We start from the raw sequence: 19,060 nt of genomic DNA on the forward strand, positions 1-19,060 counted from the left end.
AATTCAGAAAGGGGTAGCGGCGCAGCTTGTTGCCCGTCTACCTTCTGTTCTGATGTAATTTTACAAGTATGAATGAAATTGAATTATTTAGAAAAAAAAAAAATTTAAATTTGAAAAAAAAAATGATTTAGGTTTGTTTATTTTGTTATCATAATAATTTACTTTTATGCAATGAATCTGCACCTATATATTTGTGTGTGCGTGTGCCATTTAATATGTTAAACTTTTATCTAAAGAGTAAGATACTAGAATCATTTATGAGGTTTGGACACTTTTATTTGCTCCATCTAAATTAAGAGGGGTTTTTTATTTTTTAACTAGACTCCTGAAGTTTTTTTTTGTTATTTTCATCAAAATCACCAACTCAATTAAAATGTATATGTTGGCAATTCTCAAACTTTAGGGACGATTTTAACAATTTATCCATCTATTCTAATGTTTTTATTTTTATTATTTACCTTTAAAGAAAATAATTATAAATATAATATATGGTTATTGAATTTTAATAATTCTAAGTTTCACCTGTTAGTTGATAATAATCACAACTTTAAAAATTCTCTCAAATGATCCAACATGTAAAAAATTGGCCTTCAGTGACCCTTTTCTAACATAGGTGCAATTAAATCAATTAAGAAGTCTGCAGGTGTACTGAAATTTATTGAGGAAGCCAAATTCTTATATGTTAGAAAATGTGGGGGCCAATCTTTTAGAAGTTGGGATCGTTAGAGGAAACTTTTAAAGTTGTGATTATTATGGCCAACAGGTGAAACTTAAGATTATTAAAATCCAATAATCCTATAATATAATATACACACGCATCACACTTATTTTTTAATTTTCTTTTTTACCTTTAAATAAATAAGAGTTAATTGACATTTTCGCCCCTGAGGTTTGGGCACATTTGCCATTTTCGTCCAAAATGAAGGTTTTGTACCATTTTGCCCCCAACGTTTGTAACTTTTTGCCATTTTCATCCAAATACCTAACTAAGTTACTTTATATCTTATTATGGGTTATTTTTAACCTAACCAAGTTAGTTTATACCTTATTATGGGTATTTTTGAAATTTATCAATTATAAGAGGGTAATTTATAAATTATCTTCTAGTTATTGTTTTTATTATTAGAAATCCTACCTCACCTCAATTATCTCTCTCCCTCTTTCAGTATATAACACCCACCATAAACCACCACTCCTTAACACCCACAACCACCGTCCTCCACTACTGACTTCCACGACCGACCTCCACTGCCGTCACCCCCTTCACCATGTAACCACCATCAGCCGCTACCCACCTCTTTCTGTAATTCTTTTCTGCCACCACAGCCCATCGTAACCCCCACTAGCACCACCATTCAAACCAAAACACAAATCTTGTTCAAACAACCAACCACTACAACTCACCAATGACAAGCACACATTATTCTTCACTAATCAAAGACCTTAGAACCCTATCCCCTGATTCGTCGGTGGCTACACTTCGCCGGAACCCTAGGGGCTTGAAACGACGGCTGGAACGGTGTGTGGATGCAAGGTGTTTGAACGGCTATGCGGTTACATGGTAGAGATAGGTGGGAGACGGTGGTCTAGGGTTTCATAGGTAGAGAGAGAAAGTAGAGAGAAGAGGTGGTGGTGGGGCTAGTTGCCGATTTTGATTTGAGTCCAGATTCATGACGATGGTGGTGGTCATGGATCTAAATTTTGATTTGAGTCCAGATCCACTCAAGAACACCTCCAGCTGCCACACCCTTCCCCGCTCAAGAACACCTCCGGCCGCCGCTCACTGTCATCATCCTCGCCCATTGAAGACTGTTGTATGATCTGCAACTTTTATGGTGGTGTGTGTATGTAAGTGATTAAGTGGGTGTATATATAATTGATTTGGTGATCCACATATGGTGACCGGAACCACCATCCTCTGTAATTAAAGTTTGAATGAGATTTTGAGATGATACATGGACTGTAGGAATTTTTAGTAAATATATTTGTTGTTTTTTGTATTCTAAAATGAAAGGGGTTGGATGAAAATGCAAAATGAAAAGAAAAATGTAGAGTGACAAAAATGCCCCTGAGTTAATGTCAGCTAGATGATAATTTATAAAATACCCCCTTATAATTGATAAATTTCAAAAATACCCATAATAAGGTATAAACTAACTTTGTTAGGTTAAAAATTGTCACACCCCCAAAATCCCACACTGCGGAGTACCACCGCTTGGGAGCGTGACTGACCAGGATCAAGCCACCAATTATATCAAACATAGCATTTAATAATAATCATAGACATAATTGATGTTCAAAACCAAACATTGTATATGTAGCGGAAGCATTAAATGTAAAACCCAAAACATAAGTATCAATGTGTGAATGTAAAAGTGTTCATTAAGCATTCACATGTTCTTGTCCACAACGACCCGCTTCTCCTCTGGTGCAAGCTCCAAATATACCTAAGGTCCTGCAAGGCATGCAGCAAATAATCAACAAACTAGTTGAGCGAGTTCACAGAAAGTAAGTTCATAACAGTAATGCGTAAGTTCATCTAGTGGTGAGGGATTCTCACGTTTATCCTTAACAATGGGGGATTCCCATTATAGTACTTACTAGACTAGTGCAACCATGTGTTCTTCTTAAACCGAGAACAGGAATACGTACAGGGTCACGCAGGATTTACGTGACGTGCCCTTCCCCGAGGACAGTGGTACGTGTGGGGGCTATGCAGGATTTACACAGCGTGTCCTTCCGACCCGGAAGACAGTAGAGGGTATTGGGTTACGCAGGATTTACGTAACGTGTCCTCCCGACCCGGGAGACAAATGGCAATTACTGGGTTACGCAGGATTTACGTAACGTGTCCTGACTATCCTGAGGACGATGGTCTATAGTCTAGTGAATGCGTAAGTACGAGTAATCATTCCATATCAACATCTCCAACCCAATTCCCAACCCGGGAATCCCATGCCTTGGCTGTGTGAACTCACCTTGGTTTGCTCGGCAGATACACAAAAGAGTACAGATAAGCTAGTAAATGGTCAACCACGTCCTATCATGGTTGTAATACAAGTCAGGTTTTGACTAAGGAAATGCACGTATACATCATAGCAAACACGTAGGCACGCAAATAGTCAACACATTAAATACACCACTTGTGCGATTCGGATGGTTGGGCCAAGGTGCTTGTGCGAGCCCAATCCATCTTGTGCGATTACATGACTAAGCCCAATCTATACCCGGCCCATCATACACATAAACAGTTTAACCATTCATGGCCCAAATAATTAGCATACGGATAACATTGTGCGATCCAGTTCATGTTGTGTGATCTATAGTAGCCCAGCCCAACATTCCATCCGACCCAAATAATCAAATAACACATGTACGGCCCAAATAAACACACAATGACGTTGTGCGATCCAGTTGACCTTGTACGATTCAGCTGGGTTGTGCGATCAGGAAATGGGTTGTGCGATCTAAGGTAGTCCGGCCCAAACTGTACACCCGGACCAACATCACACTTGTGCGACTCGGGCACCTTGTGCGTCTGGTAACAGCTTGTGCGAGTGGGTCTTGGGCCTTATGGCCCAACCGGTAGGATAAGCCCAACAGTTGAACAATTGGACAACTTGTGCAATGCATCAACCCTTGTGCGATCGGTTTGAAAAATCCAGAATTTATGCAATCAGTTACATTCTATCATCAGTTTCCTATTTTTCCTCAATCAATCAACATGATTTCCAGCATACGATTACCCTAATGCCGATCAAACAAGCCTTTTCATCATGAATTCGTTTGAATATTAATAACCCAAAAATCAAGAACACCTATCCAAACACATAAACACATCCGATTCTAACAATCATGAAGTCAATCAATGAACATCAATAAGTTACCAATCCGAAACAGAATCATAGCAACGGATTAACATCATCAACAACCATGTATTCTATTCTCAATGATTTTACTAACATGAACCCTAATTTATCATCATGCAATTCTAACACATGCGAAAACCACATAACGTCAATCAACAGCCGGTTAGCAACAATTAATCTATTAACATCATACAAACAATCCGATAATCCATAATCAAAGCATCATTTAACAAGCAATCTAATATCAAACACTAACCGGATTACGAGTAGTAAGAATGATCCGAGTAGTAGTCTTGGTGGCCGCCGGTTTCAAGCAAAACGAGAGAGAGCAAAAGTTGTCTAGGGTTGTGTGTGTGTTCTTGTGAGGATTGTAACAATGAGGAAAAACCAAGTCCCTAAAGGTGTTTGAACGTATACAAGGGATGGGCCGGCCCCTTAGCTCGGGCTGCCCTTGAGTCCGTTTACAAGTGATATGGCCCAATGGCCTTGTGCGGTCGAGTGGATGTGTGATGTTGTGCGATCGGGTTAATACATACATACATACGTTACATCACAATAACGAAACATTCATTAAAACACACATGTCACATAACATTCAATAAATATTCGCTTAATCAATCAAGTTCATATAGTTGTGTCGTGTTCATAACGTTACACAAAAATAGGTCTAAAGTTCGAGTTGTCACATTATCCCCAACTAATTGGAAATTTCGTCCCGAAATTTGGTATGCACTCACTGAGGAAGCTAGGTAAACTGTATTGTTCACTGATTTTCCTGGGGTGTCACATCCCCCCCCCCCCGTTGATCTGGAATTTTGTCCCGAAATTCCGAAGTAGTAGCTTCAGCCTCAGCAGTGGTTGTACTGTTCACGAACAATTGGGGGTACTTTTCTGTCATCCTATCTTCGCGTTCCCAGGTGTACTCTGGGCCACGTTTGGAGTTCCAACGTACTCGAACAAGAGGGATTCTCTTGTTTTTGAGGACCTTCACATCCCGGTCCGTGATTTCAACTGGTTCCTCGACGAACTGCAACCGCTCGTCGATAGTGAGTTCTTTGAAAGGAATGATGAGGTTTTCATCTGATAGGCACTTCTTTAGGTTTGACACATGAAAGACATTGTGAACTGCCCCGAGTTCAGCTGGTAGGTTCAACTTGTAGGCTACTTTGCCAATCTTTTCTATGATTTCGAATGGTCCGACGTATCGCGGATTCAGTTTGCCCCGTTTGCCAAAACGTACCACACCCTTCCAGGGTGAAACTTTTAATAAAACCCGGTCCCCGACCTGAAATTCCAACGGCTTTCTACGCTTATCCGCGTAAGCTTTCTGACGGTCGCGTGCTGCCGCCATGCGTTGTCGTATCTGTGCTATCTTTTCCGTGGCGTCCACTACTATCTCTGGACCCGTAATCTGACTATCCCCCACCTCTGCCCAACAGAGAGGTGACCGGCATTTACGTCCGTACAATGCCTCAAATGGAGCGGCTTGGATGCTGGTGTGATAACTATTATTATACGAGAACTCCACCAAAGGGAGATGCTTTTCCCAGCCGTTGCCGAAATCGATGACGCATGCCCGAAGCATGTCTTCTAGAGTTTGGATCGTTCGCTCAGACTGCCCATCCGTCTGAGGATGATATGCTGTGCTCATGTCTAAACGTGAGCCGAAAGATTTGTGCATTGCTTGCCAAAGTTCTGACGTGAATCGTGCATCGCGATCCGAAATGATGGATGTGGGCACCCCGTGCCTTGAAACAACTTCCTTAAGATAGACGTCTGCGAGAGTGGAGAACTTATCCGTTTCCTTTATGGGTAGGAAGTGTGCAGACTTGGTGAGTCGATCCACGATCACCCATATGGTATCGTTCCCACGCTGGGATCTGGGTAGGCCTGTAACGAAATCCATGGAAATTTCTTCCCATTTCCATTGAGGTATCTTAGGCTGCTGAAGTAGACCCGCTGGTTGTAATACAAGTCAGGTTTTGACTAAGGAAATGCACGTATACATCATAGCAAACACGTAGGCACGCAAATAGTCAACACATTAAATACACCACTTGTGCGATTCGGATGGTTGGGCCAAGGTGCTTGTGCGAGCCCAATCCATCTTGTGCGATTACATGACTAAGCCCAATCTATACCCGGCCCATCATACACATAAACAGTTTAACCATTCATGGCCCAAATAATTAGCATACGGATAACATTGTGCGATCCAGTTCATGTTGTGTGATCTATAGTAGCCCAGCCCAACATTCCATCCGGCCCAAATAATCAAATAACACATGTACGGCCCAAATAAACACACAATGACGTTGTGCGATCCAGTTGACCTTGTACGATTCAGCTGGGTTGTGCGATCAGGAAATGGGTTGTGCGATCTAAGGTAGTCCGGCCCAAACTGTACACCCGGACCAACATCACACTTGTGCGACTCGGGCACCTTGTGCGTCTGGTAACAGCTTGTGCGAGTGGGTCTTGGGCCTTATGGCCCAACCGGTAGGATAAGCCCAACAGTTGAACAATTGGACAACTTGTGCAATGCATCAACCCTTGTGCGATCGGTTTGAAAAATCCAGAATTTATGCAATCAGTTACATTCTATCATCAGTTTCCTATTTTTCCTCAATCAATCAACATGATTTCCAGCATACGATTACCCTAATGCCGATCAAACAAGCCTTTTCATCATGAATTCGTTTGAATATTAATAACCCAAAAATCAAGAACACCTATCCAAACACATAAACACATCCGATTCTAACAATCATGAAGTCAATCAATGAACATCAATAAGTTACCAATCCGAAACAGAATCATAGCAACGGATTAACATCATCAACAACCATGTATTCTATTCTCAATGATTTTACTAACATGAACCCTAATTTATCATCATGCAATTCTAACACATGCGAAAACCACATAACGTCAATCAACAGCCGGTTAGCAACAATTAATCTATTAACATCATACAAACAATCCGATAATCCATAATCAAAGCATCATTTAACAAGCAATCTAATATCAAACACTAACCGGATTACGAGTAGTAAGAATGATCCGAGTAGTAGTCTTGGTGGCCGCCGGTTTCAAGCAAAACGAGAGAGAGCAAAAGTTGTCTAGGGTTGTGTGTGTGTTCTTGTGAGGATTGTAACAATGAGGAAAAACCAAGTCCCTAAAGGTGTTTGAACGTATACAAGGGATGGGCCGGCCCCTTAGCTCGGGCTGCCCTTGAGTCCGTTTACAAGTGATATGGCCCAATGGCCTTGTGCGGTCGAGTGGATGTGTGATGTTGTGCGATCGGGTTAATACATACATACATACGTTACATCACAATAACGAAACATTCATTAAAACACACATGTCACATAACATTCAATAAATATTCGCTTAATCAATCAAGTTCATATAGTTGTGTCGTGTTCATAACGTTACACAAAAATAGGTCTAAAGTTCGAGTTGTCACATTATCCCCAACTAATTGGAAATTTCGTCCCGAAATTTGGTATGCACTCACTGAGGAAGCTAGGTAAACTGTATTGTTCACTGATTTTCCTGGGGTGTCACATCCCCCCCCCCCGTTGATCTGGAATTTTGTCCCGAAATTCCGAAGTAGTAGCTTCAGCCTCAGCAGTGGTTGTACTGTTCACGAACAATTGGGGGTACTTTTCTGTCATCCTATCTTCGCGTTCCCAGGTGTACTCTGGGCCACGTTTGGAGTTCCAACGTACTCGAACAAGAGGGATTCTCTTGTTTTTGAGGACCTTCACATCCCGGTCCGTGATTTCAACTGGTTCCTCGACGAACTGCAACCGCTCGTCGATAGTGAGTTCTTTGAAAGGAATGATGAGGTTTTCATCTGATAGGCACTTCTTTAGGTTTGACACATGAAAGACATTGTGAACTGCCCCGAGTTCAGCTGGTAGGTTCAACTTGTAGGCTACTTTGCCAATCTTTTCTATGATTTCGAATGGTCCGACGTATCGCGGATTCAGTTTGCCCCGTTTGCCAAAACGTACCACACCCTTCCAGGGTGAAACTTTTAATAAAACCCGGTCCCCGACCTGAAATTCCAACGGCTTTCTACGCTTATCCGCGTAAGCTTTCTGACGGTCGCGTGCTGCCGCCATGCGTTGTCGTATCTGTGCTATCTTTTCCGTGGCGTCCACTACTATCTCTGGACCCGTAATCTGACTATCCCCCACCTCTGCCCAACAGAGAGGTGACCGGCATTTACGTCCGTACAATGCCTCAAATGGAGCGGCTTGGATGCTGGTGTGATAACTATTATTATACGAGAACTCCACCAAAGGGAGATGCTTTTCCCAGCCGTTGCCGAAATCGATGACGCATGCCCGAAGCATGTCTTCTAGAGTTTGGATCGTTCGCTCAGACTGCCCATCCGTCTGAGGATGATATGCTGTGCTCATGTCTAAACGTGAGCCGAAAGATTTGTGCATTGCTTGCCAAAGTTCTGACGTGAATCGTGCATCGCGATCCGAAATGATGGATGTGGGCACCCCGTGCCTTGAAACAACTTCCTTAAGATAGACGTCTGCGAGAGTGGAGAACTTATCCGTTTCCTTTATGGGTAGGAAGTGTGCAGACTTGGTGAGTCGATCCACGATCACCCATATGGTATCGTTCCCACGCTGGGATCTGGGTAGGCCTGTAACGAAATCCATGGAAATTTCTTCCCATTTCCATTGAGGTATCTTAGGCTGCTGAAGTAGACCCGCTGGTTTCTGGTATTCAACCTAGACTCTCGCACAGGTCAAACACTTGCCGACGTAAGTAGCGATGTGGGCCTTCATGCTAGGCCACCAATAAGTGGTTCTGATGTCATGGTACATTTTATCCGACCCTGGATGTACCGAGTAGCGAGACTTGTGTGCTTCGTCCATTACAAGTTCGCGTAGACCGCCATAAAGTGGGACCCAAATACGCCCCGTTACATAGTAGGCGCCGTCTGCCTTCTGTTCCATTTGCTGTCGTGAGCCGCGTAAGGCTTCAGCCTTGACGTTTTCGGGCTTCAATGCTTCTGCCTGAGCATCTCGTATCTGTGCAGGAAGGCTAGACTGAATCGTAAGCTGTAGCGCTCGCACGCGCCGAGGTAAAGTGTCTTTCCGACTGAGGGCGTCAGCCACAACATTGGCTTTGCCTGGATGATACTTGATAGCGCATTCGTAATCGTTCAGTAACTCGACCCATCACCGTTGACGCATGTTCAAATCCTTCTGCTTAAGGATATGTTCGAGACTCCTGTGATCGGTGTAAATCGTGCACCTGGTACCGTACAGGTAGTGTCGCCATATCTTAAGCGCGAAAACAACAGCTCCCAGCTCTAAATCGTGCGTCGTGTAGTTCCGTTCATGAATCTTAAGTTGGCGTGAAGCGTAAGCAATAACCTTGTCGCGCTGCATTAACACACATCCAAGTCCCCGAATGGATGCATCACAATAAACCACGAAGTCATCTGTGCCCTCTGGCAAAGAGAGGATAGGTGCGCTGCAAAGTCTATCCTTTAAGTGCTGAAAAGCAGTCTCCTGGGGCTCTCCCCAGCGATAGGTAACACCCTTCTGTGTCAGGAGCGTAAGCGGCTGCGCAATCTTCGAGAAATCCTTGATAAACAGTCTGTAGTAACCTGCCAAACCCAAGAATTGGCGTATTTTCGTTGGTGTTCGTGGTGCAGGCCAGTTCCTGATCGAATCTACTTTGGATGGATCGACATGGATCCCATCCTTGTTTACTACGTGGCCTAAGAAATGGACTTCACGAAGCCAGAAGTCGCATTTCGAAAACTTAGCGTATAGCTGCTCCTTCCGAAGGAGTTCCAAAATGAGGCGTAGATGCTGCTCGTGTTCCTCCTGACTCTTGGAGTAGATCAGAATGTCGTCGATGAAAACAATGACGAACTTGTCGAGATAGGGTTTGCACACCCTGTTCATAAGATCCATAAATACGGCAGGCGCGTTCGTTAACCCGAACGGCATGACAAGAAACTCGTAGTGGCCGTAGCGAGTTCTGAATGCTGTTTTGGAGACGTCCTCATCCCGGACTCTCAGCTGATGATAACCAGACCTCAAGTCTATCTTCGAATAGTAACACGACCCTTGCAACTGGTCGAATAAGTCGTCTATGCGTGGAAGAGGATAACGGTTCTTCACCGTCACCTTGTTGAGTTCACGGTAGTCGATGCACATCCTGAACGTACCGTCTTTCTTTCTCACGAAAAGCACTGGAGCTCCCTAAGGCGAAGAGCTTGGACGAATGAAACCCTTTTCCAAGAGCTCTTGTAGCTGCTTTGACAATTCTTCCAACTCTGATGGAGCTAGACGGTATGGTGCGCGAGCTATGGGTGCTGCTCCTGGAGCGAGCTCGATTTGAAATTCGACCTGACGATGAGGCGGTAAGCCAGGTAAGTCTTCAGGAAACACCTGAGGAAAGTCACGTACAATTGGAATATCCTCCAATTTCTTTTCCTTTGCTGATACGTCTGTAACGAGTGCCAGAATGGCAGTGTGCCCCTTTCGTAAGAATTTCTGAGCCTTCAAGAAAGAGATGATGCCGACCACTGCACCACTCTTGTCACCTTGAACTTCGAGAGGTTCCTGACCAGAACGAGGAATGCGAATAATCTTCTCGCTACATAAAATTTCTGCCTGGTGTTGGGATAACCAATCCATCCCAATCACGACGTCGAAGCTACCCAAAACTATGGGAATGAGGTCGATAGAGAAAGCTTGGCCAGCTAAATTAAGATTACAACCCTGAACTACGTGCGTGGCTTCTAGACTTTTACCGTTAGCTAACTCTACTACGTGTTTGGTGGGTAAAAGTGTTGGTGCACGTTTTAGCAGTTGACACATTTTCACAGACATATAGCTTGTATCCGCACCCGAATCAAATAAGATAGTAACATAAATATTGTCGAGGAGAAACTTACCCATAACAACGTTGGGATCGTTCACTGCGTCACCTCGACCTAGCACAAAAGCGCGTCCCCTAGCCTCGTTGCCATTATTGTTGTTGTTTCCACCGTTGTGGTTCCCGTTGCCCTGGTTATTGTTATTGCGATTCTGGTTCAACTAAGGGCAGTCGCGTTTGAAATGGCCTTCAGCCCCACACTGGAAACATCCCCGGTTTCCACGCTGTGGCTGCTGTTGCTGCTGCTGGTTCTGTGGAGCTGGTTGTTGTGGTTGCTGGTTCTGATTTGCAGGCCGTGGACTCCTACAGTCTTTGGCCTCATGCCCCATCTTGAGACACCTTTGGCAACGACCCTTGCTGCATGGGCCGCTATGGTGCCTGTTGCAATTGTGACACTTGGGGTGAAATCCCTGATATCTTCCCCGTCTATGACCACCAGAGGATTGCTGACTGGGACTCTGGTAGTGGTCAGTCTTCTGTTGCTGAGCTTGAGACTGAACGGATGCTGAACCTTTACTAGAATCTCCATCCCACTTTCTTTTGCTGTCACTAGTAGTAGCAGGAGTAGCTGAAGGAGTGACTGTAGCAGTAGCGTTGACACGCTTAGGCAGTTTATTCTGATCCACTGCCTGGTCGGTGATGCGATGAGCGAGACGCTGAATATCCTGGATGTTGTCGAGATTAGCCGAGGTAACATGGCTCTGGATCTCTGGCGCCAATCCCTTGAGATACATCTCAATGCGCTTGTATGGAGGGTCCACCATAGTTGGGCACAACACGGCCAACTCATTCGACCGCTTAGTATACGCTTCAATCTCTGACCCAACAATTTTCAGATTATACAGCTCGTCTTCCAACTTGTGAATATCTTCACGCGTGCAATATTCCCTCTTGATAAGTTCCTTAAAATCGTTCCAGGGTGTGGCGTTAGCAGCTGCCAACCCCAGAATTTGCACCTGCGCGTTCCACCAGGTTAACGCGATTCCTTCCAAGGTGCCGGTTGCATACTTAACCTTGCGAGCCTCAGGGCACTCGCACATTTCGAATACTGACTCTAGCTTTTCAAACCAATGGAGGAGTCCCACTGCCCCCTCGGTGCCGCTGAAGATACTTGGACGACAGTCCATGAAGTTCTTAAAGGTGCAAACTTGCTGCGCTGGTTGACCTATTGTGTACGAATAGGGCAAAGTTTAAATACGAGGGCTAGTTTAGGAGTGTAAGATCTAAAGATCCTAGCGTAAGTTATGACTACAGGATATACTACCTGCTTGAGCAGCTGCAAGTGCCGCAACAACTTGAGCTTGAACGAGAGCCTCTAGCTGGGCTTGAGTCATGTTGATTCGTCCAGACATGATCTTCATAGTAAAAAGTAACGTGAGTGAGAGTGGTTCGCGAATAGGGCGATGACAGAAAAGTGTAAGCACGTAGGGATTCTCATGCTATAGTATCATGTGTATCTAAACGTAATGCGAGCAAAGTTCTAAGCAGTTCTAGCAAACAGGCAATAAACATAAACCTTATTACCTAGGATGACGAGTCTTGCACGTGGAGCGAAGCGTCGTTGTGGATCGTTGAGAGCACTGTTCTGGTTATAGTCTGGTTTTAATAAAAACGTTTTCCCATATTAAAACCAAGTTCTCTATAACCAATGGCTCTGATACCAATCTGTCACACCCCTAAAATCCCACACTGCGGAGTACCACCGCTTGGGAGCGTGACTGACCAGGATCAAGCCACCAATTATATCAAACATAGCATTTAATAATAATCATAGACATAATTGATGTTCAAAACCAAACATTGTATATGTAGCGGAAGCATTAAATGTAAAACCCAAAACATAAGTATCAATGTGTGAATGTAAAAGTGTTCAATAAGCATTCACATGTTCTTGTCCACAACGACCCGCTTCTCCTCTGGTGCAAGCTCCAAATATACCTAAGGTCCTGCAAGGCATGCAACAAATAATCAACAAACTAGTTGAGCGAGTTCACAGAAAGTAAGTTCATAACAGTAATGCGTAAGTTCATCTAGTGGTGAGGGATTCTCACGTTTATCCTTAACAATGGGGGATTCCCATTATAGTACTTACTAGACTAGTGCAACCATGTGTTCTTCTTAAACCGAGAACAGGAATACGTACAGGGTCACGCAGGATTTACGTGACGTGCCCTTCCCCGAGGACAGTGGTACGCGTGGGGGCTATGCAGGATTTACACAGCGTGTCCTTCCGACCCGGAAGACAGTAGAGGGTATTGGGTTACGCAGGATTTACGTAACGTGTCCTCCCGACCCGGGAGACAAATGGCAATTACTGGGTTACGCAGGATTTACGTAACGTGTCCTGACTATCCTGAGGACGATGGTCTATAGTCTAGTGAATGCGTAAGTACGAGTAATCATTCCATATCAACATCTCCAACCCAATTCCCAACCCAGGAATCCCATGCCTTGGCTGTGTGAACTCACCTTGGTTTGCTCGGCAGATACACAAAAGAGTACAGATAAGCTAGTAAATGGTCAACCACGTCCTATCATGGTTGTAATACAAGTCAGGTTTTGACTAAGGAAATGCACGTATACATCATAGCAAACACGTAGGCACGCAAATAGTCAACACATTAAATACACCACTTGTGCGATTCGGATGGTTGGGCCAAAGTGCTTGTGCGAGTCCAATCCATCTTGTGCGATTACATGACTAAGCCCAATCTATACCCGGCCCATCATACACATAAACAGTTTAACCATTCATGGCCCAAATAATTAGCATACGGATAACATTGTGCGATCCAGTTCATGTTGTGTGATCTATAGTAGCCCAGCCCAACATTCCATCCGGCCCAAACAATCAAATAACACATGTACGGCCCAAATAAACACACAATGACGTTGTGCGATCCAGCTGACCTTGTACGATTCAGCTGGGTTGTGCGATCAGGAAATGGGTTGTGCGATCTAAGGTAGTCCGGCCCAAACTGTACACCCGGACCAACATCACACTTGTGCGACTCGGGCACCTTGTGCGTCTGGTAACAGCTTGTGCGAGTGGGTCTTGGGCCTTATGGCCCAACCGGTAGGATAAGCCCAACAGTTGAACAATTGGACAACTTGTGCAATGCATCAACCCTTGTGCGATCGGTTTGAAAAATCCAGAATTTATGCAATCAGTTACATTCTATCATCAGTTTCCTATTTTTCCTCAATCAATCAACATGATTTCCAGCATACGATTACCCTAATGCCGATCAAACAAGCCTTTTCATCATGAATTCGTTTGAATATTAATAACCCAAAAATCAAGAACACCTATCCAAACACATAAACACATCCGATTCTAACAATCATGAAGTCAATCAATGAACATCAATAAGTTACCAATCCGAAACAGAATCATAGCAACGGATTAACATCATCAACAACCATGTATTCTATTCTCAATGATTTTACTAACATGAACCCTAATTTATCATCATGCAATTCTAACACATGCGAAAACCACATAACGTCAATCAACAGCCGGTTAGCAACAATTAATCTATTAACATCATACAAACAATCCGATAATCCATAATCAAAGCATCATTTAACAAGCAATCTAATATCAAACACTAACTGGATTACGAGTAGTAAGAATGATCCGAGTAGTAGTCTTGGTGGCCGCCGGTTTCAAGCAAAACGAGAGAGAGCAAAAGTTGTCTAGGGTTGTGTGTGTGTTCTTGTGAGGATTGTAACAATGAGGAAAAACCAAGTCCCTAAAGGTGTTTGAACGTATACAAGGGATGGGCCGGCCCCTTAGCTCGGGCTGCCCTTGAGTCCGTTTACAAGTGATATGGCCCAATGGCCTTGTGCGGTCGAGTGGATGTGTGATGTTGTGCGATCGGGTTAATACATACATACATACGTTACATCACAATAACGAAACATTCATTAAAACACACATGTCACATAACATTCAATAAATATTCGCTTAATCAATCAAGTTCATATAGTTGTGTCGTGTTCATAACGTTACACAAAAATAGGTCTAAAGTTCGAGTTGTCACAAAAATAACCCATAATAAGATATAAAGTAACTTAGTTAGGAATTTGGATGAAAATGGCAAACAGTTACAAACGTTGGGGGCAAAATGGTACAAAACCTTCATTTTGGACGAAAATGGCAAGTGTGTCCAAACCCCAGGGGCGAAAATGGCAATTAACTCAATAAATAATAATGATAAATTAATTATAATACATATACATTTACACACACATTTATAATTATATTACACACACACACTCTCTCTTCTGTCCTTCTATCTTATCCACCTCCATCGCCACCACAACCATCGCCACCACAACCATCGCCACAACCACCTCGTCTATCTCGGTACTCGTACCTCATCTCTTCACGTCGATCCATCATACCAAACATCACATGTCTCTCCCGTCGTACCAAACATCATTAATTTATTATTTAAAGGTAAAAAGAAAATTTTAAAAAATAAGTGTGTAGTATATGTGTGTGGGTGGGACCGGTTAAATGAAAACCACCTCCAGTTGTAAGAACCGAGAGAACCACTTTCTAGCTATTAGATTAACAAGATGGATGCGTGAGATTAAAAGTTATTAAAATTCATATAAAATACTTTTTGTCTTATTATATTTTTAATATTTTAATCAAAAAGGGTAGTTTGGTAAAATTACTTTATTTTGTCTTTTTGTCTTTATTGTTTTTTATTACTTTTGTGTATTATTACATTAGTTTTATTTTTAAACATAATTTATTTATTAAAAGCATTTTTAAATTCAGATTTTTTTTAACGATTTTTTATACTTTTACATTTTACGTTTTACATTAAACCTTTCACGTTTTACGTTTTTACATTTACCTTTTTACGTTTTTACGTTAAAATTTTTACGTTTTACGTTAAAAACTTTACGTTTTACGTTTTATGTTAAACTTTTTACGTTTTACATTTTACGTTAAACTTTTTACGTTTTACGTTTCTACGTTAACTTTTTTGCGTTTTACGTTTAACTTTTTACGTTTTACGTTAAACTTTTTTACGTTTTACATTTTACGTTAAACTTTTTACGTTTTACGTTTTTACGTTAACCTTTTTACGTTTTACGTTAAAGTTTTTACATTTTACATTTTACGTTACACTTTTTACGTTTTTACGTTACACTTTTTACGTTTTACGTTTTACGTTTTTCCGTTTTACGTTAAAAATTTTATAGTTTAACTTTTTTTATATAAAAAGTTTTTTATGTGAAACGAACGCACCCAGAAACCGCAAACTCGGTAGGTGTCTCAGATAGATTGTTATCATCATCGACTAGGGAAAAAATATAAAAAACCAACAACATCAAAACAAAGTGTATATCGAAAAAAACGGGGTTTGGCTCAGATTTTCCGATAATCAAAAGGCTGCAAAGTGGGGTTGCAGGTTCAAAAACCTACCCTCCACCATCGTTGCCGCGCCATCGTCATCAAAATCTAGGTTTTTTTCATCATCGCCACCAAAAATCCAACCGATCAAAACCCACATAGTTCACTTATCAAAAAATCACTAGAAAAATCAAGAACACAGCATACCAAAAATCACCAGAAAAATCAAGAATACGGCATACCTAGCATACCCAAAATCAAAAAAGTCCAGCAAAAAAAATTCAAGAAACCCAGCATACCCAAAATCAAAAGAAACCCATCATACCCACAATGTTCCAGATCAGTGTGCAGATGAATTAACAATTCATAATCAACAAACAAACAGCCATCGGTACCACCGGCAAAAATGTTTCCAGATCCGTCTGGAGATAAGTTAACAATTCCGAATCAACAAACAAACAGGCTAAACTTGATTCCAGCGCCGTCTCCCCACAGACAGCCTAAACTTGATTTCGGCACCAGCACAATGTTCCAGATACGTAAAACTCAGATCTGTAGCTTCCGGCACCGTTTCCCCACAACCACCTGCCCCACCACCGACTTCTGAAAACACACCTGCCCCACCACCTTCATCCGGCACCGTCACAATGTTCCGGCACCGTCATCTGACACCGTCACAATGTTCCGGCACCCGCACAATGTTCCGGCACCCGCACAATGTTCCATATACGTAAAACTCAGATCTGGAGAAGAAGGGCAGTGTGGGTGTGTGTTGTCTGGAGAAGATGGTGGTGGGTTATGGTTTGGAATCAAAGAAGATGAAGGTCTCTTTGATTATCAAGAAATGAGGAGAGAGAACGTGATAGGAATCAAAATGAGGAGTCATGGCTTTAAATGCAGAGAGAGATGGGGAGATTTGACATTTTGGGTAAATGACCAAACTACCATTTTGGTTGACATAATCTGATTGGTGGAGACTGGTTCTCACGGTTCTTACAACTGGAGGTGATTTTTATTTTAGCGGTGTGTGTGTATATATATATATATATATATATATTATATTTATAATTTTTTTATTTAAAGATAAAAAAGAAAAATTTAAAAACCAAAAGAATAAATGGGTAAATTGTCAAAATGAGCTATGAGGTTTCACTACTAGAAAAGTGGTCATTTTGCTACGGAAATTTCCTACGCAAAAAAATGCGTCGCAAATTTTGACACATTTACTACGCATTTCCTTCGGAAAAAAAACCTTCATTTTTTTGACCAATTTGCGACACAATAGTGACAAAAATACTAATTCTAAGTATTGTCTCGGAAATGCGTAGCAACTTGCTACGCATTTATGACGAAATATTTCTTATTATACTTAGATTATATTTTAATATTTAATCAACATTATTATTAATTATTGCGTAGAAAATGTGTAGCAACTTGCTATGCATTTGTGATGGAAAATTTATTGCGTAGGAAATGTGTAGCAACTTGCTACGCATTTATGACGAAATATTTCTTATTATACTTAGATTATATTTTAATATTTAATCAACATTATTATTAATTATTGCGTAGGAAATGTGTAGCAATTTGCTACGCATTTTGTGACGAAATATTTCTTATTATACTTAGATTATATTTTAATGTTTAATCAACATTATTATTAATTATTGCGTAGGAAATGTGTAGCAACTTGCTACGCATTTGTGATGGAAAATTTATTGCGTAGGAAATGTGTAGCAACTTGCTACGCATTTATGACGAAATATTTCTTATTATACTTAGATTATATTTTAATGTTTAATCAACATTATTATTAATTATTGCGTAGGAAATGTGTAGCAACTTGCTACGCATTTGTGATGGAAAATTTATTGCGTAGGAAATGTATACCGGTTTGAAACGTAATACCGGTACCGACCCAGGGTTATTTTAGTTTGGGTTGTTACTTATTTTTATTATTTGTAACTAAAAGTTCTTATTCAATAGTTTTATGCGATTGTGAATTTGATGTATTCAACTCTTAAATGGCTTAAACATACCGTTCGGTACAAACTGGTTCAACCGGTTGAACCATTTTTTAGCCTAATTCGGTTTGATTTAAAAACCGGTATTTAAAACATTGATAATATAAATGCCCTTTCAATAATACATTGATAATTTATGTGCAACAATAATAAAACTCATAGATTCCAATTTTCAACTAAAATACATTATGCAACGTGCGTGTGTGGTTCAATGTTTTAATGATCGTCCTTTTTTTCCCGTTTGATAGGTTCATCGTGACGCACGGGTCCTAAATCGACTTAGTTATTATTTTCTATGTTTTATGTTTCGTTCTAATTTCTCCGCATTAACACTTCACAACTTCAGTAATTTTCTATATCTTATATTATAATAAAATATTATAATAATTGTTATTCTCTTTATTTTTTAAGTTTGCTAAGTTTGGTGTCAACCAGTACTTGTATCGAAAATACCGGTTCAACGCTAAAAGTCGGTACCGGATTGAGTTTGATAGTCTTTAAGTTCGAGAAATTTGGTACTGCTACCCAGTACCATTTGTTCATCCCTGATCACGGGTACCGCACGAACAACAACGGTATCGTACACCTTTTTTTTTAGTTTCCAGGGTAGGGATGAGCTCAGTGCCAACTGATGGGGTATCGGTATATAAACGTAAAAACCGGTGCCAACTGCAACGCGGCGATATTTTTTATAACTAGTTTAAGATTTAAAATCTAATTACATCACGTAGTATAGTTTACGAAAAATGTGATTTATAAAAAAACTGGATATAATTTATGTGTCACCATATTAATAATAATATTTTTTCATTAATTAACTAGTTAATAATAATATAAGTAATATATTCTCATTTTCTATT

The sequence above is a fragment of the Helianthus annuus genome, chromosome 1 (assembly GCF_002127325.2).
Source record: "Helianthus annuus cultivar XRQ/B chromosome 1, HanXRQr2.0-SUNRISE, whole genome shotgun sequence".
Lineage (NCBI taxonomy): Eukaryota > Viridiplantae > Streptophyta > Magnoliopsida > Asterales > Asteraceae > Helianthus > Helianthus annuus.